The 26,699-nt window shown below is 43.4% G+C and overlaps 1 protein-coding gene across 1 annotated transcript in view; it reads left to right on the forward strand.

Annotated features, from left to right (window-relative positions):
* Positions 1-26,699, forward strand: part of srfbp1 (serum response factor binding protein 1) — a 230,732-nt gene that overhangs the window by 159,849 nt on the left and 44,184 nt on the right. The gene's annotated exons all lie outside the window — the stretch shown is intronic.

Raw genomic sequence — 26,699 nt, forward strand, 5'->3', positions numbered from 1 at the left:
TGAGGGTTCGTTGGCCCGACCACGGATGAACAAAGGAGGAAAACTGACTGAACGTTATTGCCTTCCACCACAGTGAATAATGTTGATTCCACTGTGGTGGATGTTCATGTTCTATTCTATTGTGTATTGTGCTCTTTTTGATTGTATGGCTGAATGGTAAGTCAAATTCCATGGTACATTAATTGGTGCATGTGGCAATAAATGTGAACTTGAACTTGATCGGCATGGACAACTTGGGACAAAGAGCCTGTTTCCATGCTGTATGACTGACTCCATTTCAACATTTCCAACGGACTACAGTTTCTTTGGAGGGTTTTTATCTTCCAGGTCAGTTCCTTACATATTAATTACTTGAATTTAGTAGATGTAATGTTTTGGGACGGAAGCATTCATTTGTTTGTCAGCAAAATCTGAGTAAGATGAATAGTTTTTAATTTTGCGACAAGCAAAGCATAATCCAATACCATCAAGGTTTCAAGGTCAGTTTATTGTAACGTACCAATTAAGGTACAGTGAAATTCGAATTACCATACAGCCATACTAAAAGTGACAAGACACACAACTACATAAAAGTTAACATGAACATCTACCACAGCGGATTCCACGTTCCTCACGTTCCTCACTGTGATGGAAGCCAATAAAGTCCAACCTCCTTACACTTTTATTCTCCCGCGGTTGGAGCAGTCGAACCATCCGGATTCGGGGATCGAAGCTTCCGCGTCGGGGCGGTCGAAGTTCCTGTGGTTGGAGTTCCCAAAGTCAGTCTCTAACCAGAGACCGCGAGCTCCATGATGTTAAAGTCCGCAGACTCCCACGGTTGAAGCCCCAAAGTCGATCCCCGACAGGGATTGCGGGCTCCATGATGTTAAGTACGGAGGCTCCCGCGGTGGAGCTCTCGAATTCGGTCTCCAGCAAAGGTCGCCAACTCCTCGATGTTGGGCCGCAGTGTGAACGGAGATATGAGACGGATAAGTCATCTTCATCTGATTTCTTAGAAACATAAAAAATCTTAAAGGATTGGACAGGCTAGATGCAGGAAAAATGTTCCCGATGTCGGGGAGTCCAGAACCAGGGGTCACAGTTTAAGAATAAGGAGTAGGCCATTTAGGACTGAAATGAGGAAAAACGTCTTCACCCAGAGAGTTGTGAATCTGTAGAATTCTCTGCCACAGAAGGCAATGGAGACCAATTCACTGGATGTTTCTCAAGAGAGAGTTAGATTTAGCTCTTAGAGTTAAAGGAATCAAGGGATATGGGGAAAATGCAGGAACAGGGTACTGATTTTAGATGATTTTAGATATCCCACCACAAATAAACATGTCAGCAAGATTGATGTAGAAATCAGTTCTGCGGTGCCAAGGAGAAGATATGATCATATTGAATGGTGGTGCTGGCTCGAAGGGCCGATGGCCTTATCCTGCACCTCTTTTTCTATGTTTCTGATATTACCAGATGACAACAACTTCATTTATACTCATATTAACTAGTTAAGATCACCTTCATTCTCCTAGTTCTTGTATTTTGATTTACTTGAATGGGGTTGCCAATCACCAATCTAGATGGAAGGGCTAATAGAAGATTAGTAGTTTGGGTTTTTTATTTTAATTAATATTTTTAATTTGTATTAGTTGCATGTTTTAACTAATTCATGTTTTATGTTTGTGTTTTCATTAAAAAAAACATATTTTGTAATTTAAATATTTTTCTAATGTTTCTGAAGGCCTCTGATTTACAGGCCATTGTGGTCATTTGGTGCTGGGGTTGGTCATGCTTGCATGTGCTCTGCTTCATGGGACAGCAAATACACTGAGATCTCTGCTCAGTTGGACCCCAAGGGCTGAAAGGTTATACAGTGTGCAGGCTGGGAGTAGGGAGTTAGTGAGCAAGTGAGCAAGGGTCCTTGTTGTCCACAGTATGATCTTTTTAAAGTTTATAGAAGAGCATCATTGTCTCTTGATTGTTATTTTCTGCATTGCTTGTGTTAAAACATATAAACATTCAACCTTTTTACAACCATATCAACCTAAGATGTCCTTTGAGCAAGGACCTCCAAATCTGTTGATTTTCTGAATCTGCCTACCTTCAAATATAATTTCTACTTTTCAATCAAAGTTTGTCACCTTGCATGTTTGGCCTGTTGCTGTATTTCAACTGCTTTATTCCCTTTATTTCCTTTTTTATTTCATAGTTTTATTTCATAGCTTCCTTTTATCTTGTAAATAATTTATTCAGTGGATATTATGTCTAAATTTCAGTCATCTGCAACATGGATCAAAATCATTAAAATACAGAGAGCCAGAGTGGTCCATTCCCAACAGCTCTGAAAAGCACTTCATAACCACTCCAGTTTTCCCCTTTTTTTTCCATAAGATTTCATAATTTTTGCTATTAATCTCATTGTACAATGACTTATCTAAATTTTATGTCAATGCCTTTAATGTGTTTCTCTTGTCAGCGCTGTGTTACCATGTCCATGTTTTTTACTTGATCATCCATTTGATATCCGTGCAGTCTGCTAACTGTTTTCTTTTTACTGGACATGTGGTAATTTCATACTTAATTAAAGACTATAAATTCCCTTCCACGCTAACCGTCCTGTAATTATCCAGTTATTTCTGAATTCCATTTTAAAAATGGGTATTATGTTGGCCGCTCTCCAGTGTTCTGGTTAAGCATTCACAGTAGTACAGCCTAGGAATATAATTTCTAGGATTCTGCAGTTTAGTTTATTCAAGTTTAGTCAAGTGTAGCGAAGTACATGGAAAAGCTTTTGTTGTGTGCTATATAGTTGAAGAAAACACTATACCTGATTACAATCAAGCCACCCACAGTGTACAGATAAAGAGTAAAACATTTAGTTGTAACCTTTACTTTCAGGACCGGACTCTATCTGGTGAAAGGACGGTTCAGTTGCCTGATAACAGCTGTGAGGAAACTGTCTCTGAATCTGGAGGTATACGTTTTCACACTTCTGTACCTCTCGTCTGATATGAGAGGGGGTGACTGGGGTGAGACTGGTCTTGATTATGCTCGCGGCCTTGTTGATGCAGCATGAAGTGTAGATGGAGTCAATAGAAGGGAGGTTGGTTCACTTGATGGGCTGCGTCCACAGCTCTCTACAATTTCTTGCGGTCTTGGATAGAGCTATTACCAAACCATGCTATGATGCAACCCAATAAAATGCTCTCTACGACACATCAGTAGAAGTTGGTGAGTGTTCTTGGGGACATACTGAACTTCCTAAGGCTTCTAAGGAAGTAGATACATTGGTGTGCTTTCTTAGCTTCCCTACCTTCCTAAAAGCCCCATGGCAAATCACACAAAGCTGTTTTACCTCTTCACCTTAACTAAAACAGTTTTTTATTAATGAGCTTGCTCCTATAAACATCAGAATTTACTTAGATTTCCAGCATCTGCAACTTTGGGGGGGAAAAGTGATGCAAAGTAATTCTTTCTTCATTATATGCGACCACCATCAATGTCGGCAATCACTTATTGTTCATTCACGTCATTATTGCTTTTCATCTATAGATGGATCTCCAAATCTGAGATTAGCATAAGAGAAGAACATGGAAATAGCTAAAATCGTAACACTCAGTTTTATGCACATTTATTCATAACCATGCCGTTAATTTCAAGAACAAGTTCTTAAAGATAAAATTATTGACTAACAAAAGTGAGTTGTAGTGTCATTTTTGTTAGTCAATTTTATCTTTAACAACTTGTCTCTGCATACTTAGGTATAAGATGTGTTGAGTTTGGCAGCTCACTGTGAACACCCAACCTCTGAAATTCCCTGTTCGTCGAGGTCGATTTGATGCGATGTCAGCAACATTTTGATGCTTGTGAAACAGGACTTAAAAATTCAACCATATGTGGCCTCTTTTGAACTGATTGTCCAGATGATTTGAGAAATAGACTAGCTGTGTTGCTGGAAGCAGACTGGGAAAATGGAGTAGAAGACCAGAGGAACAGTCAGAACCATATCTTTCACTTGCCTGTGAATTTTTCACTTGCAATCTCATTTTTAAAGTCTGTGGTGTCACACAGCAATACTGCACAGAAACAGGCTCTTCAGCCCAAATTGTTCATTCCAACCAAATTGCTTAACCAAACAAGTCCCATTTGCCCCAACTTGGCCTTTATCGCACCTAACATGTTTTATTCATGTACCGGCCTAAGTAGCTAAAATGTGTAATTACCCCAGCCTCTACAATTTCCTCTGGCAACTCATCCAACGAGTCAAGACCCTTCATCAGACTGAGTTAAGGAGGGGAAAACTAGAGGTATGGAAATTTTTTTGGTGTTGAGTTAATGATCAACCATGATTTAATTGAATACTTAAAGAACGAATGCCTACATTTGCTCATAGGGTTTTGCTAGCTATTCCAGCTTTAAAAATGTAACATCCATTCTATGAAGTTTAAATGTTAAAACTTGCAAGTTTAACTTTTTAAATAGAAGACTGTATTTAATATGCAACACTGCTGAAGAAATTGAAGAATACAAACATACAGATATGGCCTGTTCAGCTTATGACTGTGTCTTCTTTATGAAAGCAATACAGATGGTGTCCAGTTAAAAGTTGTTTTTAATGTTTGCAACAGCAAGCCAAAAGAATAAGACGGAATGTTGTGAAATTCTTCAATTCCCATTTCAATAATGGAACATAGTGTGCTATCACATCAATCAATCTTGACAGTATGAATCTGACTGTTTTTGTTTACTGAAACAAACTAACTAGAATATTTGCTGTATATTTACTACAGCCTCAGCACGTTTATATAGTGAGCTGCCCAGTTTATAAATGTTTTTAATTTTACATTTGTGCATTAGCTGTAGTTAACTGAGTATTTACACTGATCTATTATACTGTGTTGATAAACTTTTCTTTCACAAGGGGTTTCTGATCCTGTTTGATATGGAAATACAATGTCATTGAAGATTTTTGCAGCAATCCAACTTGAGTGAGTGCAGTAAAGGCATCAAAACAGAATTTCCAGCATTTGCTTATCACTATTTACACAGATATTGTCAGGATTCAAAGGACTGTGTTATAGGGAGACGTTGGCAGGCCAGGACTTTAGTCCTTGGAGAGTAAGAGACTGAGGAGTGATCTTAGAAGTGTATAAAAGTATGAGGGGCATAGGTAGGACAGATGCACACAGGGGTTTTCCCAGGGTTGGAGCATCAAGAGCTAGTTGGAATAGGTTTAGCGTGGACGATTTACCTGAGGGACTACTTTCTTTACACAGCTTAATGTGTATATGCAATGATTTGCAAGAGAAAGTAGTTGAAGCAGGTACAATAATAACATTTAAAAGACAATTGGACAGGTATCTAGGTAGGAAAGGTTTAGAGGTACATGGGTATTAAGCAGCAAAATGGTTCTAGCTATAATAGGCTTCTCAATCAGCATGGACAAGTTCAGCCAAAGGGCCTGTTAACATGTTGTATGACTATGACTAAATGCAAGTAAGTCTGGGACTTAAAGCCATGCACAGTTATAGATTTACTATCAGTTAGGGGCTGTATAGTGTTGCAGAAGCTGGTGCTTCCGACGGCATAGCTCTCGGAATCATTGGGGCACGCAAGCCTCTTCACCACGACAAGGTAAACGATCCGAAGAAGCACCAGCTTCTGGTAGGGCCACTCATGGTGGTAAGGTCGAGGATGAGGGTCCAGACTAAGAACGATCCAACCTACAAGACCTCAACGGCGGACCAGGCGGACAAAGATGGCTTGAAGGCGGATGAAGGCTGCAACAGATCTATCAGCTCCAATCGTCTTGGTTCTCTTGCCATTGGAATTAGTTGATTGATTTTATGAAGGACCATGTACTTCTTGGAGTGCAACATCAAGTACACGTTAAACAAATACACGCACAAGCCGTGTTCGTTCTGTGAGCAGCACAAAACTTCTCAAGACTTTCGGCCATCGGGTAAGGGCGATGGGAGCAGGCCACGTGATGGCTGGAAGCTCCTAGTCAAGAACCGGCACGGAAGCAGGTGAATGCTTGATTCAATCGCTCATCTTTGGACAGAAGCAGGAAAGTTGTTCGGTAGCAGTCTGAGCAGCCCTATTTAGGATCCACTCTGCTCACCCTGAACTGGGAAGGGGCTAGAAAAGGTGCCCTAAAAATAGGCTGCTTCACCTCATCCTGTCTGGAAAGCCGCCTCCAGAGGAATCACCATCATGCTGTCGAAAACCATCAAGAATCGAAACTATGAAACTCGGAACTTGGAATATACGAACTCTGATGGAGAATCCAAACTCAGACCGACCAGAGAGAAGAACCACCTTTGTTGCTCGGGAACTCCGAAAATTCAGCTTTGACATCGTTGCTCTGAGTGAGACCCGCAGAGCTGGAGAAGGGCAACTAAAGAAAGAACAAGGTCAATGCACCTTTTTCTGGAAAGGTCTTGATACTAAACAACCGACGATCCATGGAGTAGGTTTTGCCATCCGAAACAGCCTACTTCAGAAGCTGACAGAGCAATCACTGGGAATCAACGAACGTCTTATGACTCTACGAATCCAGCTCGTCAGGAACCAATACACCACCATCATCAGCAACAACGACGACAAGATCATTCTTTTAGGAGACTTCAATGCCAGAGTCGAGAAAGATCATAGGCTCTGGACCAGAACAATTGGCAAGGAAGGGGTTGGCAAGGTCAACGCCAATGGAACACTCCACCTCACCAAATTTGCTGAACATAACCTGGTGATTACAAACACCTTATTCCGCCAGAAAAACAGGCACAAAGTCTCCTGGCAACATCCACGTTCCAAACACTGGCACCTCATCTACTAGATCATCGTACGATCCGTGACCAATAAGATGTATTGAAAACAAGAGCCATTACTGGTGCCGATGAATGTTGGACAGACCATTGTCTCATCTTGTCCACCATTCGGCCCAAAAGGAAACATCAAAACCAGAACAGCATCAAGAAATTCAATGTTGACTTCCTTCAAGACATCAACCATGTACAGAAGTTTCAACAAAAACTTCAAGAACAACTGCCACAACAAATCCCACCATCTGTTGAAGAACACTGGAATCTATTGAAGAGTGCTATCATCGCCTCCTGCAAGGAAACAATTGGGTTCAAGTAAAACAAACATCGGGATTAGTTCGACGATAATGACAAACAACTCATCGATGAAAAGAGAAAAGCTTTCATCACCCTACAAAATGACCAACAGTCGGCTACCAAATGGAAGTGCTTTAAGCAATGCAAAGCTGCAGTGCAGAAGCGCACCCGAAACCTGAAAAACCAATGGTGGAGGGAGAAAGCTCAGGAAATCCAACAACTAGCAGACGCCAATGACACTCAAGGCTTTTGCAACGTCACCAAAGCCATTTTTGGTCCATCCACTCATGGTCAAGCCCCTCTCAAAAGCTAAGATGGGTCAACCATCCTGAAGAGCAATGCGGACATCAATTCTAGATGGAGGGAGCACTTTGAAGATTAAATCAAACCGCCTCATTTGACAGGAATGTGATCAACAACATTCCAAAGCAGCCTGTTGACGACTCCCTGAGCAGAATACCATCACTTGAAGAAATCAAGGAAGCCATCAAAACCTTGAAAAACAACAAGGCAGTTGGACGCAACGGAATACCAGCCGAGGTCTACAAAATTGGAGGGAATGGGATGGGAAAGGGAAAGGATGGGAAAGGAATGGAGGGTTATGGTCTGAGCGCAGGTATATGGGACTAGGGGAGATTATGTGTTCGGCACGGACTAGAAGGGTCGAGATGGCCTGTTTCCGTGCTGTAATTGTTATATGGTTATATGGTTAACCTCCGTTACCAACTGCATCAACTTCTCATCAAGATCTGGATAAATGAAGACGTACCAGGAGACTTTAGAGATTCAGCAATCGTTACCATCTACAAAAGGAAAGGCGATCGATCTGACTGCGGAAACTATCGTGGAATTTCCCTATTAGCAACAGCAGGCAAGGTCCTCGCCCTCATCATGAACAACCGACTAAAGCCTTTAGCCGAGAAGATCCTTCTGGAGACCATCATGTGGAACAGCCGACATGATCATCACAATGCATTATCTACAAGAAAAATGTCGTGAACAACTTCAACCTTTGTACATGGGCATTCATCGACCTCACTAAGGCCTTCGACTCGGTATCATGGGAACTCTTATGGGACGTCCTATCCATCTATAGATGTCTTGAAAAGTACATTTGAATCCTGAGATTCCTCCACGATGACATGCTTGCCACAGTCATGGCCAGCAACAGCAACTGTGAGCCGTTTCAAGTCAGATCAGGAGTGAAACAGGGATGTGTGTTTGCCCCAACACTGTTCACCATCTTCATTGTGACAACCATCCACATCATCTAGGACGACCTACCCCCAGGAATCAAAATTGCCTTCAGAACAGATGGCAGACTTTTCAACCTTGCCCGTCTCAAGTCCAAAACTAAGACATCTATGAGCTCCCTCATCGAGTTCCAATACGCAGACGACAACTGTGTTGCAGCTCTCTCAGAATATACAGGGACACATGACAATAAACTCACTTGATAAACTCACTTGAAAATCAGCTGCAACGGATCCTGACTGCCTTCAGCAGTGCATACACAAAACGTGGACCTACCATCAACTCCAAGAAGACTCAGGTTATCTACCAATCTTCACCAATTGAGACAAAATGGAAAAACCCCCATCAATTCAACGGTGAAACAACCTTGGAAAATGTGGATCACTTTCCGTTCCTTGGAAGTCACCTCCTCCAATGTTGACCTTGATGACGAGATCCAACATCATCTTAAGTGTGCTAGAACAGCTTCGAACGAGAGTCTTTCAAAATGTTGACATCCAAATAGACACCAAAATGTTAGTGTACAAGGCAGTAGTGATTCCAACGCTCCTGTTTGTATCAGAAACCTGGACAATGTACCAATGCCATGATTAAAACACTTGAAAACTTCCATGAATGATGTCTTCGAAGCAGTTAAATATCAGCTGGGAAGACAGAAGAACCAACGGGTCAGTGTGCTGAATGAAGCAAAAACATCTAACATCGAAGCCTTCATCATCAAGAACCAACTAAGATGGGTCGGTCTTGTTGTTCAGATGGAAGACGAGCGTCTACCAAGGCAAACCTTGTAATCCCAGCTTTTAGAAGGCAAATGTAAAAGAGGCGGACCAAAGAAGAGATTCAAAGACGCCTTAAAAGCCAGCATGAAGAAATGTGAAATCAACATCGACAATTGGGAAACCAATGCCACGGACAGGAAACTCTGGCAAACCATCATTCAAGAAGGAACAGCGACCTTCGAAGCCAAGAGATGCGCAGAATTAGAAGAAAAGAGCAGAAAAAGGAAAGAGAGGCAGCAACAACTAACTGGAAATCCCATCTGGAATTACCTGTCCTGAATGCCGAAGAACTTTCAAAGCCAGGATTGGACTTCACAGCCAGGATTGACAAAGCCACCTGAGAGTCCATAAAACAACATTACGAAGACAATCTTCATCGACCTTGAGGGATAGCCACGACTACGACAGTGTTGCAGCTGATAGAGTCGTTCCCTTACAGTGCTAGACACTCTGGTCCGATCCTGACCTTGGCAACTGCCTGTGTGGAGTTTGCACATTCTCCTTGTGACTGCACGGGTTTCCTCCAGGTGATCCAATTTCCTTTCACGTCCCTAAGACGTGCGGGTTTGCCAGTTAATTGGTCTCTGTGAATTGTGCCCAGTATGTAGGGAGTGGATGCAAAAGTGAGATAACATAAAACTAGTGAGAACAGGTAATAATAATAATATCTTTTATTGTCATTGCATATAAGTGCAATGAGATTTGGGTAACTAATAACATTTAGATTTAGATACCCCGAGAAACATGGTTTGTAAAAAGAACATTGCGACAGTAAAACAGTTCAAACAGTCTGAAGTGCAGATGTGTCTGCGCGACGTGACCATCCGAGGGAGACAGTCCATGGGGGGTGGGGGGCACTCAGCAGGGCCGGTTCAGAACCGCTATAGATCTGGGAATGAAGCTGTTCCTGAGTCTGGAGGTTCGGGCGTAGAAGGCCTTGTAACGTCTGCCGGAGGGAAGTAGTTCGAACAGTCCATTACAAGGGTGTGAGGAGTCTTTGTGGATGCTGATGGCCTTCCTGAGGCACCGTGTGTGGTAGATGCCCTCCAAGGCTGGTAGCGGTGTCCCAATGATCTTCTACGCTCTGTGGACGACGCGCCGAAGAGCTCTCCTCTCCGCCTCCGTGCAGCTGAGATACCACACAGAGATGCCATACGTTAATATGCTCTCTGTGGTGCAGCGGTAGAAGGTTGTCAGCAGCTGTTGGCTGATCATAGAATCATAGAATCATAGAAAGTAGGTGCGAGAGTAGACCACCAGGTCCGTCGAGCCCGCACCGCCATTCACTCATGGCTGAACACTAAACAGACACACTTACCCACAAACAGTAGACACAAGACACAGAACACAAGACACTACCCTCCCCTTTATACCGCTATCACCCCTCTCCACCCCAAGAAACGCGTGATCTCCTGGGGGAGGCAAAAAACCGGATAAAAACCCAGGTCCAATTCGGGAAAAAAATCCGGGAAATTCCTCTCCGACCCCAATCCAGGCGATCGACACTTGTCCAGGAGATCACTCAGGTCTACTATACTAACCATACCTAGGTCCATATCCCTGCCCTCTCCCCGTAGCCCCTTATCCCCTTGGCAGCTAAAAAACCATCTATTTTTGACTTAAACATATTTAACGTTTCTGCTTCCACTGCTCCCTGGGGCAGTGAATTCCACAAACTAACCACCCTCTGGGTGAAGAAGTTCTTCCTCATCTCAGTTTTAAAAGAGCCCCCCCTCACTCTGCAACTATGTCCCCTAGTTCTAGCCTCCCCGATCATTGGGAACATCCTCGGTGCATCCACCCGATCAAGGCCCCTCACGATCTTATACGTTTCAATGAGATCGCCTCTCATTCTTCTAAACTCCAAAGAGTAGAGTCCCAGCTTACTTAACCTTTCCTCATATGTCAATCCCCTCATTGCAGGAATTAATCTTGTAAACCTTCGCTGCACTGCCTCCAGGGCTAGTACATCCTTTCTTAAGTATGGACCCCAGAACTGTACACAGTATTCCAAATGTGGTCTCACTAATACCGTGTACAGCTGCAGCAAGACCTCCGTGTTTTTATACTCAATCCCCCTAGCAATAAAGGCCAAAACTCCATTGGCCTTCCTGATTGCTTGCTGCACCTGCATACTGACTTTTAGTGATTCATGTACTAATACCCCTAGATCCCTTTGCGTTGCATTACAACGCAGCTCCTCCTCATTTAGAAAATAACTTGCCCTATCATTTTTTTCCCCAAAGTGAATGACTTCACATTTATTAGTATTAAATTTCATCTGCCAAGTTGTTGCCCACTCACCTAGCTTATCTATATCCTTTTGCAGACTCTTCCTATCCTCCTCATCCCCTACTTTCCCTCCCATTTTCGTATCGTCCGCAAATTTTGATATATTACACTTGGTTCCCTCCTCCAAATCATTTATATAAATTGTGAACAACTGTGGTCCCAGCACCGACCCTTGCGGAACCCCGCTAGTTACCGGTTGCCATCCCGAGTATGAACCATTTATCCCCACTCTCTGCTTCCTATTCGTTAGCCAATCCTCTACCCATGCTAATATATTACCCCCAATCCCACAATTTTTTATTTTTAGCAATAGTCTCTTATGTGGCACCTTGTCAAAAGCCTTTTGGAAGTCCAAGTATACCACATCCACCGGTTCCCCTTTATCCACTCGGCTTGTTACTTCCTCAAAGAATTCGAGCAGATTCGTTAAACACGACTTCCCCTTCACAAAACCATGCTGGTTCTGTCTGATGAAGTCATGTTTATCCAAGTGGCCCGTTAGTGATTCTTTAATAATTGTCTCCAACATTTTACCCACCACCGATGTTAGACTAACCGGTCTATAGTTACCCGCCTTCTGTTTACTTCCTTTTTTAAATATAGGTGTTACATTGGCCATTTTCCAATCCACTGGGACCGTTCCTGCCTCCAGGGAGTTTTGGAAAATTATCACCAATGCATCCACAATCCCCACTGCTATCTCCCTCAAGACCCTTGGATGTAATCCATCAGGTCCAGGGGATTTATCCTCCTTCAGTCCCATTAATTTCCCTAATACCACCTCCTTGGTGATCTTAATAGTATTTAGCACCTCCATTCCTACCGCCTCCTGTTTATCCAGCGTTGGAATATTTTTTGTGTCTTCTATGGTGAAGACTGATACAAAATACTCGTTTAATGCCTTTGCCATTTCCATGTTCCCCACCAACAACTCTCCAGTCTCACCCTCCAATGGACCAACGTTCACCTTAACCACCCTTTTTCTTCTTATATAGCTATAAAAACTCTTACTATTAGTTTTTATGTTGTTCGCTAAATTCCTTTCATAGCCTATTTTCCCCGTCTTAATTAATCTCTTAGTTACTTTTTGCTGACCTTTAAATGCTTCCCAATCCTCTACCCTCCCACTACCTCTGGCTACCTTGTATGCCCTTGCCTTCAGCCGAATACTATCCTTTATAGCTTTACTGAGCCATGGCTGACTGTTCTTACCCTTACCCCTTTTTTTCTTCATAGGAATAAATTTATCTTGAAGGTTATACAGTAGACCTTTAAACGTACACCACTGCTCATGTACCGTCTTATTCTTGAGTCTGCTATCCCAGTCAACTTTGATCAGCTCAGTCCTCATACCTTCATAATCCCCCTTATTTAGACTAAGCACCCTAGCCTGAGTTTCAACCTGCTCCCCTTCTATCTGAATATGGAATTCGACCATATTGTGGTCACTTGTTCCCAACGAGTCCCTAACTATGACATTTTTAATTAATCCTGCTTCATTACACAGGACCAGATCTAAGATTGCCTCCCCCCTTGTCGGTTCCGTGACATACTGTTCTAGGAACCCGTCTCTAATACATTCTATAAACTCTTCCTCTAGTCTACCCTGCCCAGTTTGGTTTGCCCAATTAATATGAAAATTGAAGTCCCCCATGATTACAGCAGTTCCCTTTTTACATGCGTCAACTATTTGCAGATTTATGTTCTGACTAACAGCGTCACAGCTATTTGGAGGTCTATAAATTACACCCACTAGTGTTTTTTTCCCTTTGTTATTCTCTATCTGTACCCAAGCTGTTTCACTATCCTGATCCTTCAACGCAATATCCTTCCTCTCCATTGCCGTTATTCCCTCCCTTATTAAAAGGGCCACCCCTCCTCCCTTTCTTTCCTGTCTATCTTTTCTAATTGTCGAGTACCCCTCTATATTTAACTCCTAGTCCTGATCCCCTTGCAGCCATGTCTCCGTAATGGCCACGATATCATAACTATATATACTTAATTGCACGGTTAATTCATTTATCTTATTTTGAATACTCCGCGCATTTAGATAAAGCACTTTCAGATGATTTTTACTACCCTTCCTTTCCGTTTTTGCCCCTTTTACATCTAGAGCTTTATCTTCACACATTCTGGATCCTCCTGTCACATTTTGATTTTCCGCTTCCCTAGCCTCCCTAGATGAGCCCTCCAATCTATCCTTCCAAAGCACTGCTGTAATATCTTCCCTGACTAGCAATGCAACACCACCACCTCTTGCCCCTCCAATTCTATCACACCTGAAGCAATGAAACCCTGGAATATTTAGTTTCCAATCACAGCCCTCCTGCAACCATGTTTCACTGATCGCCACAACATCATACTTCCAGGTGTCTATCCAGACTCTAAGCTCATCCACCTTTCCTACAATGCTCCTAGCATTAAAATATGCATATTTAAGAAACCCCCCGTCTCTTCTTCTCTGTTTATTTCCTTTTTTTTCCTTCTCCTCTTGTGTCCGAGTGCTTCCCTTTTCTGCTTCCTGCCTCCCATTCGATCCACTAGCTTTCTCTATTTGAGTCCCTCGCCCCAACCATTCTAGTTTAAAGTCCCCCCAGTGACCTTTGCAAATTTCCCCGCCAGGATGTTGGTCCCCCTCGGGTTCAAGTGCAACCCATCCTCTCTGTACAGGTCCCACCTTCCCCAAAAGAAGTCCCAATGATCCAGAAACTTGAATCCCTGCCCTCTGCACCAGTCTTTCAGCCACGCATTTATCCTCCACCTCGCTCTATTCTTACTCTCACTGTCGCGTGGTACAGGCAGTAATCCTGAGATTGTTACCTTTTTGGTCCTTTTCCTTAACTCTCGTCCCAACACCCTAAATCCTCCCTTCAAGACCCCTTCACTCTTTTTACCTATGTCATTTGTACCAATATGTACCACGACCTCAGGCTCCTCTCTCTCTGATTTCAGGATATCTTGGATGCGTTGAGACACGTCCGAGACCTTGGCACCAGGGAGGCAGACCACCATCCTGGTCTCCCGACTGCGGCCACAGAAACGCCTATCCGACCCCCTAACAATAGAGTCCCCAATTACTATTGCCCTCTTCTTTTTTTCCCTACCTTTCGGAGCAACAGGGCCGGTCTCTGTGCTGGAGGCCCGTCCGCTGTTGCTACTCCCGGGCAGGCTGTCATCCTCATCCGTACTCAAACAAGAGTATTTATTTGCAAGGTGTACCGACATTGGAGTACTCCCTCGTTCCTGCCTCTGCCCCTTTCCCTTCCTTAGCGTGACCCACATGTCTCCCTCCCGAGGTTTTGGAGTGACCACCTCCCTATAACTCCCCTCTATGACCTCGTCACTCCCCCTGACAAGACAGAGGTTATCGAGCTGCTGCTCCAGGAACCTAATACGGTCCCTTAGGAGCCCCATCTCTCTGCACCTGGTGCAGATGTGGACGTCTGGAGGGACATCCGACACCATGACCTCCCACATCTGACATCCAGAACAGTACACTGCTCTGACTGTCATTCTCTCGTCTTACCCTGGATCCGATACCAGTACAATACAATAGAAACTGCTGGGAGAAATCAGCAGGTATCTGACTCACAACAACTGCTCCCTCTTGCCCTTTAAACTGTACCTTCACTATATAAACAAAAAGCACTGTACCTTTAGCCCACTGTACCTTTAGCCCACTGTACCTTTAGCCCACTGTACCTTTAGCCCACTGTACCCTTAGCTCACTGTACCTTTAGCCCACTGTACCCTTAGCTCACTGTACCCTTAGCTCACTGTACCCTTACTAAATCACTGTACCTTTAACCAGAAAGCAGAAATGCTAACCTGAGGTTGCACCCAATCAGCTGCTTCCTCTAGTCTGCTCCCACCAATCAGCGGCTTCCCCAGAAACCCTCCCTATGGAGTGTGGAACGTTACGGGATTTGGTAAGCTCTGACCCTCCACCGCTGTCTCCAACGGTCCTGGGTCTCTGTGAGAACAAGCCCCGTGCCCGATTCAAGCCCTCACCGCTCTGACCCTCCACCGCTGTCTCCAACGGTCCTGGGTCTCTGTGAGAACAAGCCCCGTGCCCGATTCAAGCCCTCACCGCTCTGACCCTCCACCGCTGTCTCCAACGGTCCTGGGTCTCTGTGAGAACAAGCCCCGTGCCCGATTCAAGCCCTCACCGCTCTGACCCTCCACCGCTGTCTCCAACAGTCCTGGGTCTCTGTGAGAACAAGCCCCGTGCCCGATTCAAGCCCTCACCGCTCTGACCCTCCACCGCTGTCTCCAACGGTCCTGGGTCTCTGTGAGAACAAGCCCCGTGCCCGATTCAAGCCCTCACCGCTCTGACCCTCCACCACTGTCTCCAACGGTCCTGGGTCTCTGTGAGAACAAGCCCCGTGCCCGATTCAAGCCCTCACCGCTCTGACCCTCCACCGCTGTCTCCAACGGTCCTGGGTCTCTGTGAGAACAAGCCCCGTGCCCGATTCAAGCCCTCACCGCTCTGACCCTCCACCGCTGTCTCCAACGGTCCTGGGTCTCTGTGAGAACAAGCCCCGTGCCCGATTCAAGCCCTCACCGCTCTGACCCTCCACCGCTGTCTCCAACGGTCCTGGGTCTCTGTGAGAACAAGCCCCGTGCCCGATTCAAGCCCTCACCGCTCTGACCCTCCACCGCTGTCTCCAACGGTCCTGGGTCTCTGTGAGAACAAGCCCCGTGCCCGATTCAAGCCCTCACCGCTCTGACCCTCCACCGCTGTCTCCAACGGTCCTGGGTCTCTGTGAGAACAAGCCCCGTGCCCGATTCAAGCCCTCACCGCTCTGACCCTCCACCGCTGTCTCCAACGGTCCTGGGTCTCTGTGAGAACAAGCCCCGTGCCCGATTCAAGCCCTCACCGCTCTGACCCTCCACCGCTGTCTCCAACGGTCCTGGGTCTCTGTGAGAACAAGCCCCGTGCCCGATTCAAGCCCTCACCGCTCTGACCCTCCACCGCTGTCTCCAACGGTCCTGGGTCTCTGTGAGAACAAGCCCCGTGCCCGATTCAAGCCCTCACCGCTCTGACCCTCCACCGCTGTCTCCAACGGTCCTGGGTCTCTGTGAGAACAAGCCCCGTGCCCGATTCAAGCCCTCACCGCTCTGACCCTCCACCGCTGTCTCCAACGGTCCTGGGTCTCTGTGAGAACAAGCCCCGTGCCCGATTCAAGCCCTCACCGCTCTGACCCTCCACCGCTGTCTCCAACGGTCCTGGGTCTCTGTGAGAACAAGCCCCGTGCCCGATTCAAGCCCTCACCGCTCTGACCCTCCACCGCTGTCTCCAACGGTCCTGGGTCTCTGTGAGAACAAGCCCCGTGCCCGATTCAAGCCCTCACCGCTCTGACCCTCCACCGCTGTCTCCAACGGTCCTGGGTCTCTGTGAGAACAAGCCCCGTGCCCGATTCAAGCCCTCACCGCTCTGACCCTCCACCGCTGTCTCCAACGGTCCTGGGTCAGCTGGTGACTGATGATCGGCGTGGACTCGGTGAGCCGAAGGACCTGTTTCCGTGGTGTGGAATGGGCTTTTGGTTCTGTCTCCAGGTCAGATCCACTGCATGATCTGCTTTCCCATTGCTTTCAAAGTCAATTTTAGGGCTGTGAAAAAGAAAGTAAAGCAGAAGATAAAACTTTTTCTATTATTATTTTTATTTTTATTAGTGTTTAAATTATAAGGCCTTTCACCAAATGTTTTTCTTTATTTGAATAGTTTGAAATCTTGTGGAGATATTGTGATATATTTAATTACCTTACATGTTTAACATCCAACAAAGCTGCCATGGAACCAAGCATACCCTGGCATCTGAGGTATTTTAGGGCCAGCAAAATTGTTCCTCTGCTTCTCAACCAGCTCTCGGTTTTAATTGTGGACAACAGCATTATGTCAGAAAGATCTAAATCCTCTCTTGGTTTATCAAAGATCCAGTTTAAATGGAATGCTATACATCACAGATGCCATGCAGTTCAGTCCATCTGAATCTCTAAGGAAAACACAAAATGCTGGAGTAACTCAGTGGGACAGGCAGCATCTCTGGACAGAAGGAGTGGGTGATGTTTCGGGGCGAGACCCTTCTTCAGACCTATAATCTGTTGTATAGCACTGTGTAGTCATAATTGTAAAGGGATGTCAAGAGTAAATAAGAAAGTCCTTTCATAATGTAATGTCTGATTTGTTCAAGAAAAAGTTGCGCCCAGCCTTACTTTATCCAGCTAGACTGCGTATACGACTTTTAAATGGTAACACTCAATTTTTTAACAATCCTCAAGACGCTTCCAGCTTTTTGGAGAGTTACGAGGGTGAAGGGGAGTAATTGATAGCTGATTAAGTTATAATTGGAGAGTTACTGTTCCTATTTTGACAATATATCGTTTGGTAATGATTAAGAATTTAACTGGACGAGTTGTTTTTCTTTTATATATATATTAATTTTTAAGAATTTCTTTGTTAATTTGTGTTCCCCTGTCGTTAGACAAATTAAGCTAACGCAGTTCTTGTTTTTCATATTTTGACCTTGGATAATAATATGTAGCACTTGCTCTTCAGTTCCATTGCCAGCACTTTCTCTTTCAAACGATAACAATGAATGTGTTATGGCTGTGGTGGCAAAATATGCTCTTTATGTCGGGTCCTGTTGCTAGGAGAGAGTTTCGGGCTATACAGGGGTGGGAGGGGGTTGGAGGGGTCTCTTGATTCTTATTTAGTGTTCTTCATTTGTGTAAAATCTGAACTACAAAAATGTCTGAAATGTCGTCACTTCTGGCTCCGCCTTAGATTTTTCTTCTTCCAGTATCATGAACTATTAGGCTTTAAGAAATTAACCCTTTACATCCCACATAATTTTTACAAACAATATTGATAAAGTTATTAACTTCCTTTCATGGAATGTGAATGGCTTGAACCATCCCATTAAGAGGAAAAACATTTTTAAAGCTCTTCGCAGACTAAATGCTCAGATTATCTTTGTTCAGGAAACTCATGTAAGGCATGATGACAATCAACGATTTTTCAAGTTTTGGAGAGGACAACAGTTTCATTCAAATTCACAGGCTAAGGTGAAAGGAGTCTCTATTTTTATTGACTCCTCAATTCCGTTTGTTCATTATGAAATAATTTCTGATTCATGTGGCAGATTCTTGGTGATTACCGGTGTTCTTTATAAGCAAAAAGTTGCTATGGTGAATGTTTGCGCACCAAATATTGATCACCCTGAGTTTTTTAAACAGTTAATCACATCCTTTCCTGATTTAAATGAACACTTTTTAATAATGGGTGGAGATTTCCTGAAGAATGGTCAGGTTAAATACTGCTATTAGTATGTTTGATGATGGGCAGATTTTTGAGTTTGGCAGTGACCAAGACAATACAACTGTAAGATGATCACTCTCCCAATCTTAAGGTTTGTGGTGGGTATACTGGAATCTCAAAACCTGTTTAATATCAAATTGTAAGTAGAAGTAGCCAATAGCCTGCATAAACCTTGTCAGAAGCAACAAACTTTAGAATTCCGTATCCGACCACTCTGTCCTGGGTCTCCTCCATGGCCAGAGCGAGCAACACCGGAAATTGGAGGAACAGCACCTCATATTCCGCTTGGGGAGTCTGCGTCCTGGGGGCATCAACATTGAATTCTCCCAATTTTGTTAGCCCTTGCTGTCTCCTCCCCTTCCTCAGCCTTCGGGCTCCTCCTCCTCCTCTTTCCCTTCTTCTCCCCGCCCCCCCCCCACCCCCCATCAGTCTGAAGAAGGGTTTTGGCCCGAAACATTGCCTATTTCCTTTGCTCCATAGATGCTGCTGCACCCGCTGAGTTTCTCCAGCATTTTTGTGTACCTTCGATTTTCCAGCATCTGCAGTTCCTTCTTAAGAATTTCCCTTCTGATGTTGGTGAATATGAATTCCTTAAATAATACTGATTTCACAATTTTTTTATAAAAGATTTTTGTCAAAAAGATCTGCCTCCTGGTGTAGAGACAAAGTAGGTAAAAGTGTATTTTCTGTTAAACATTTTTATTCATCTTTTAAAAATTAAAATCAGTGTTACAATAAAATATAATATTTCTCCAGGTGGTGTTTTATTGTTCTTTGGGTGTAAAAAGAAAAGAAAATGACAAGGAAACACATCATAAATAACATTTAAGTCTCGGCTAGAGTATTGTAACCAATTCCAACCACCATAATTCAGGAAAGATGTCAAACCCTTGATCAATGTGGAATTATCAGAATACTACCCATGTAAGGGATGTGGAAAAACTGATAAACAGATATGTGGAAAAACTGCAAATGCTAGGGATTTCCCCTAGAGAAAAATGCTTATGGAGATTTAGTGGAGCTGCACAAAATGCTGAGATTTAGAGAATCTGAGTTTTTGTTTCTTGCGGAATCAGTCAGGAACCAGGACACAAAAATAAGATTGGCAAATCTGAGGATATGTGGAGATTTTTTATTGCGAAAAATGTTTTTATACGCAGCATGTCAGCTGAAAAGATGATTGAAGCAAACTTAGTGGTAACACACTAAAGGGAATTGGCTAAGTAAGTCAAAGAGAGAAATTTACAAGATCATGAGGAAAGAACAGGGAAGTGAGATTATTTGCATGGCCTTTTTGGAAAATCCAGCATAGACACATAAGCAAATGTTCCCTTCTTGTGCTATTTCATTCTGCAATAAAGGCATCATTGGAATCCAGAGGAGAAATATGTCTGAATATAAAAGCAGCGGTAATCCATTTAACCCATAAAGACAGTCCATCGCTCAATAGAATATGAATTCATTCATTGTACCACCATTAGATTCCCTAATGTCTATCACTCTCAAGTTTAACATTAATCGGGCTAGGATCACTTGCTGTTTGCCGGTGTTACACATTTCTGTTAATATTATACAGAAAAGTGTTTCCTGGCTTGATTCTTGAAGGACCTGACAACTTTTTATGCCCCAGACCTAGATTCCCTATTTTTTCTCCCCCATTATTTTGTCTAGCTGCTTGCAGTGTAGCTGCTGCTGCTTGCTGCTGCTGGCGCCAACGATGGTGGCCACGGTGTACTGCTCCTTGCTGTTTTGTATGTGTTTGTCCGTTTGTGTCGTCTGTGAAAACCCTACAAACATTACTTTCACGAGAGAGGTACTCATAAACATCGGACATACGGTACCTCAAAACATCGTTCCGGATTTCTCTCACCCGCTGGATTATTTGGACATACTCGTCGGCGGGGCTCTGGCTGCGTTCAAGGTCTTGAGAGAGGAGGACCCTTGGGAAGTACTCTGGAGCACTCGCCCGACTCCGGCGACGAGGATCACGGACACCACTCCAGAGCAGGCTTATAGAGCCTCAGTATTACATCCCTGGTTTTGTATACAGCCCTCTCGAAATAGCATGAATCAATAGCATACCAAAATGCATGACTCCACACTTTGCTACACTATATTCCATCTGCCACTTCTCTGCCCACTCTCCCAACCTGTCAAAGTCCTTCTGCAGATTCCCTGCTTTCTCTACACTACCTGCCCCTCTACCTATTTTTGTATCATCTTGGGAACGGCCACAAAACCTTCAATCCCCTCATCCAAATCATTAATTTACAATGCGACGAGCAGCAGCCCCTGCAGAACTCTGCTAGTTACTGGCAGCCAACCAGAAAAAGCCCCCTTTATTGCCACTCTTTGCCTTCTACCATTCAGCCAACCTGCTATCCATGCTAGTATCTACCCTTTGATACCATGTCTCTCATCTTCTTTTGCAGCCTCCCGAGTGACACCTTATCAAAGGCTTTCTGAAAATCTAGGAAAACAACATCTACTGACTCCTTTGTCTGTCCTGCTATTTATTTCTTCAAAGAATTCCTACAAATTTGTCAGGCAAGACCTCCTCTTCACAAAGCCATGGTGACCGGCCTATTTTGTCGTGAACTTCTAAGTACTCTGTAATCTCATCCTTTGTAATGGACTCTAAAATTTTACCAACCACCAGTCAGTTCAGCCTATAGTTCCCATTATTCTGTTTTGCTCCCTTCTTGTTCAGTGGGGTAATATTGACAATTTTTCAATCATCTGGAACCACTCCTGACTAGTGGTTCTTGAAATATCACTTTCAATGCCTCCACAATCTCTAAAGCCACCTCTTTCAGAACCCTAGGGTGTGGTCCACCTGGTCCAGGTGACTTATCCACCAGCCCTTTCAGCTTCCCAAGTGCCTTCTCCCTAGTAATAGCCACTCCACTAACTTCCAACCCCTGGCTCTCTTGAATTTCGGGCACGTTGCTAGTGTCTTCCACAGTGAACACTGATGCAAAACAGTTATTCAACTCCTCTGCCACATCTTTATTCCCAATTATCACTTCTCCTGCATCATTTTCCAGCAGTCCAATGTCCACTCGCCTATTTCTTACTCTTTATATAACTGAAGAAACTCTTGCTATCCTCTTTTATATTATTAACGATCTTACCTTCGTATTTCATCTTTTCTCTCCGTTTTGCCTTTTTAGTTTTCTTTAAAAGCTTTCCAATCCTCTGGCTTCCCACTAATCTTTGCAATTTTACATGCCTTCTCTTTTAGTTTCATACTGTCCTTGACTTCCCTTGTCAGCCACGGTCGGCACTTTCTCCCCCTAGAATCTTTCTTCCTCTTTGGAATGAAAAGATCCTGCATCTTCCGAATTATTCCCAGAAATTCCTGCCTGCTGTTCCACCGTCATCCCTGCTAGGGTCCCTTTCCAGTCAGCTTTGGCCTCCCTCAGCTCCTCCCTCATGCCTCTGTAGTCCCCTTTGCACAGCTGTAAAACCGACACATCCGATTTCACCTTCTCTCTCTCAAATTGCAGGTTAAAACTTATCATGTTGTGGTTGCTATCTCCTAGTGGTTCCTTTACCTTGAGTTCCCTTATCAAATCCGGTTCATTACATAATGAATACATAATGAATGAGTCAGCTTGCTCAAGGAAGCAAAGTTTGTGTGAAGATCTGCTGGGAAAAATTGATTGATAATTGAGGAGTGAACAGTTGAATACCATAAATTTTTGAGACCAGTCAAAAACAGATCATTTAAAATTAGTTGAGTAAAAGTACTAGCAAATACGAGGTCTTCTGAAGCGATTGACACCAAGCAGTTAGCAACCTGGCAGGTGAGATAGTAAATGATATTTAATGTTATACGTAAAGCATTGCCAATTAGTATGAGAAATAATAACAGTGGTTTCCTTTTGGCGACTGTGTCATTAAGTGCAGACGGAAAAAGGTTTGCTTGTGTGAGTGGACTAGACATTGAAAGCGTTGTTAATCTGTTTAGCAGCAGTTGCCAAGACAAACAAAACGTTAGAGTACAAGTAGGTCCACTTGCACTCCGAGTCCAAGAAACAGCAAATTGTTAAGTCGTTTTCAGCTGAGTGTTAAACTGTGCTGCAAGTTCATTGCAATGAAAGTAATCTGTAAACAAAATAATTGCACCATTCCGCTGTTTTGCATTTGTCGCTGTGCCTATCATTATCATGTATAATGTGTACTCTGTGAACTTCATGTGAACATGGAATTTCATTGCAGCTCTGTATGTATGATGATAAATTAATCTGAACCTGTAAAAAAAAGGCTGCAGGGTAACCAAATAGAGTTTTTTTAAATTATGTAAAGATACAGAGATAATTCAATTTGTGCAGAAGAGCATAACTAGAGGCTGTCAATATAAGATGACAAAAATACCAGTAGGAAATTTCAATTGAAACTTTATCTAAAGAGTGGTGGGAATGGGGAATTTGTTTCACTGGGGGTGGTTGAAATGAATAGTATTGATACATGATAGACTGGGTAAGTATATGTGAGAGAAGTGAAGAAAAGATTAAATCGGTAGATTTCAATGGAAAAAAAGACAGGGAATGTTTGAGTGAAGTATTTGGACTAGAGTCATAGAGTCTCACAGCATGGCAACAGGTCCCACAGCCCAACTTGCCCACATTTTCTTGGGGCATCAGAGTCAGGAATCAGGACACAAAATTAAGATTGGCAAATAATCCAGGGGATATGGGGAGATTTTAATTTTTGACTATTTTTTAATATGCAATATATCAGCTGAAAAGTTGCTAGAAGCAAACTCGGTTCTAACACAAAAGGGAATTGGCCAAAAAGGTTGAAGGGAGAATTTTGCAAGACCATGAGGAAAGAGCAAGAAAGTGAGATTATTTGCACTGCTGGCTGAGATTTACTCTACATATTTGGAAGAGCAAAATGAGTTTAGAAGAGGAAGGCTGAGAATCCACAAACCTATCTTCATCAATGGGTCAGTGGTGGAGAGAGTCAATAACTTCAAGTTCCTGGGCGTGCATATCTCTGAAGATCTGTCCTGGACCCAGCACATTGATGCAATCATAATGAAAGCCCATCAACGCCTCTACTTCCTTACAAGATTGAAGAGGTTTGGTATATCGGCGAATACTCTCTTGAACTTCTGCAGGTGTATCATAGAGAGCATATTGATTTGTTACATCATTTGTTGCATGGTGGTTCAGCAACTCGAATGGCCAGAAAGGAAGGAGATGCCAAAAATGATGAACACTGCCCAATCCATCACAGGTGCTGACCTTCCCACCATCGACAGGATCTACAGGATGCATCACTTCGAAAAGGCAACCAGCATCACCAAGGACCCATGCCATCCCGGCTATGGTCTCATTTCAAAGAAGGTATCGGAGTCTGAAAACTGACACCCAGGTTCAGGAATAGATTCTTCCGAACAACCATTAGGCTATTGAACTCTATAAACTCCAACTAAATTCTGAACTATGATCTGTCTTGGTTTGTTTTGTTTTTTGCACTATAGTGAGTTTTTTTTGTTTGTTTACTATATTATCTATTGTGTACTGTGTTTACAAACCTGTTGTGCTGCTGCAAGTAAGAATTTAATTGGAGGTAGACACAAAATGCTGGAATAACTCAGCGGGACAGGCAGCATCTCGGGAGAGAAGAAATGGGTGACGTTTCGGGTCGAGACCCTTCTTCAGACTAAGAATTTAATTGTTCCATTTTGGTACATATGACAATTAAATACTCTTGAATTTGATGTTGAGAAAGTAAGGAATATCAACTTGAAGTGATGTCAGCTTGAAAGACATATGTTGACTAATGTTGTTAACATGAAGCATTATCATACTGTGCAAATATTTTTACGGTTTTGATCTAGAGACACTAATAGGTTTTTTTTAGCTGTGATCAATGCTTTGTTAGAGCTCTTGGCATTGCAGTTGTACAAGCTGGTGGAGTGAATTACATCATGCTCCTTGGTACTCCGAATGAGCCACATGGAGCCAAGTGCTATAACAAGTCTTTATTAAGCATATGCAGGGTACCTGGTGTGGGAATCTCAAGTATATAATTTCTGTTCTCTTAAAGAAAACAGATAATTAAACACAATTTTAGTGGTTGCAATTGTATTGTTAACTTCAATATTTTGGGAGTGCGCAAAAATGGTCTCATAGAATTATATATTTACAATGTGAGCACATCTTAACTGACAAGACCATCACAAACGTTTTGTTGAGACTAACTAGTTCAGTTCAGTTCAGTTTAGTTTATCCTCTCGTGTACCGAGATACAGTAAAAAGCTTTTGTTGCGTGCTAACCAGTCAGCAGAAAGACATGATAAGGGAATAACGTTTAGTGCAAGGTAAAGCCAGCAAAGTGCAATCAAGGATAGTCTGAGGGTCACCAAAGAGGTAGATAGTAGTTCATCACTGCTTTCTGGTTGTGATAGGATGACAGTTGCCTGATAACAGCTAGGAAGAAACTGTCCCTGAATCTAGTGGTTCAGGTGCATTTTCACACTTTTATACCTTTTGCCTGATGGGAGAGGAGAGAAGAGGAAGTGGCCGGGCTGCAACTTGTCCTTGATTATGCTGCTGGTCTTGCCGAGGCAGCATGAGGTATATATGGAGTCAATAGAAGGGAGGTTGGTTTGTGTGATGGTTTGGGCTGCGTCCACAATTCGCTGCAATTTCTTATGGACTTGGATGGAGCTGTTCCCAAACCAAGCTGTGATGCATCCTGATAAAATGCTTTCTATCGTGTATCTGTAGAAGTTGGTGAGAGTTGCAGAGGGCCTGCCAAACTTCCAAAACCTTCTAAAGAAGTAGAGGAACTAGTACACATCAATGTTCTAAAATCTACTGAGGGCAAAAAAAACACAGACACTTAAAATTATTATTGTGAGGACCAATTCTCTAGTTACCACAATTATTGATTGATAGAATAGATATGCCTGTTATCATGGTTGATGTGCTAGAGCCTGATGAGCCTGGAACACGATGCAGAATATCTTAATGTAAATGCCTGTTTTGATGTTGTCCGATTAGCATTGTTCTTTTGTTTATACTTCTAGCCTATGATGAGAATGTCTCTTCATCTCAGTTTCTAAACCATTATCTCAAGTGTCCTGCCATTGTGAGCCAATAACCTGCCCTCTTCACAAGCACAATATTTTATTTGCACAGTTGCAAGTAGCATTTAAAAAAAAAAATTGTGTTAATAGATACTGCCCTATAACTCCGGAGAGTTGTGAAATTGTGGAATTCTCTGCCACAGAACACAGTAGAGGCCAATTCACTGAATGAATTTAAAAGAGAGTTAGATAGAGCGCTAGGGGCTAGCGGAATATGGGGAGAAGGCAGGAACGGGTTACTGATTGTGGATGATCAGCCATGATCACAATGAATGGCAGTGCTGGCTCGAAGGGGCAAGTGGTCAAAGTCAATTTTATTCGTCACATGCACCCGAAGGTGCAGTGAAATGAATTTGCCAGCAGCGATACACTTAAAAGAACACACAATATACAATAAAATTTAACACAAACATCCACCACAGCATTCTTCACTGTGGTGGAAGGTAAAACAAAGTTCAGGCAGTTCTCCTCCTTTGTTCACCTGTGGTCGGGGCCATAAATCCTCTGTAGTCGCCGCTACGGACGGCCCGATGTACAGGCCCTCTCGTCGGGGTGATCAAAACTCCGACGTCGGGACCGTCAAACACACTCCATGGCTTCGACGTCCCGAATCGGCACTTCAGAATGTTATAGGCCGCGGGCCGGCGGTCGGAGCTCTTCTCCTCCTGCACCTATTTTCTATGTCTATGTCCAATTCCTGATCAGAACTACTTCTCCCTCACATATCTGACCTGTGCCTTGTAGATAAATATAAGGTCTTGGAATGCCAAGAAGTGAGTCATTCACCACCCAATGGCCAACCTCTGACCTGCTTTTGTAGTCATGGTATTTATAGAGGTGAACCA

Source organism: Amblyraja radiata, chromosome 3 (genome assembly GCF_010909765.2).
Source record: "Amblyraja radiata isolate CabotCenter1 chromosome 3, sAmbRad1.1.pri, whole genome shotgun sequence".
In the NCBI taxonomy this organism is placed as follows: domain Eukaryota; kingdom Metazoa; phylum Chordata; class Chondrichthyes; order Rajiformes; family Rajidae; genus Amblyraja; species Amblyraja radiata.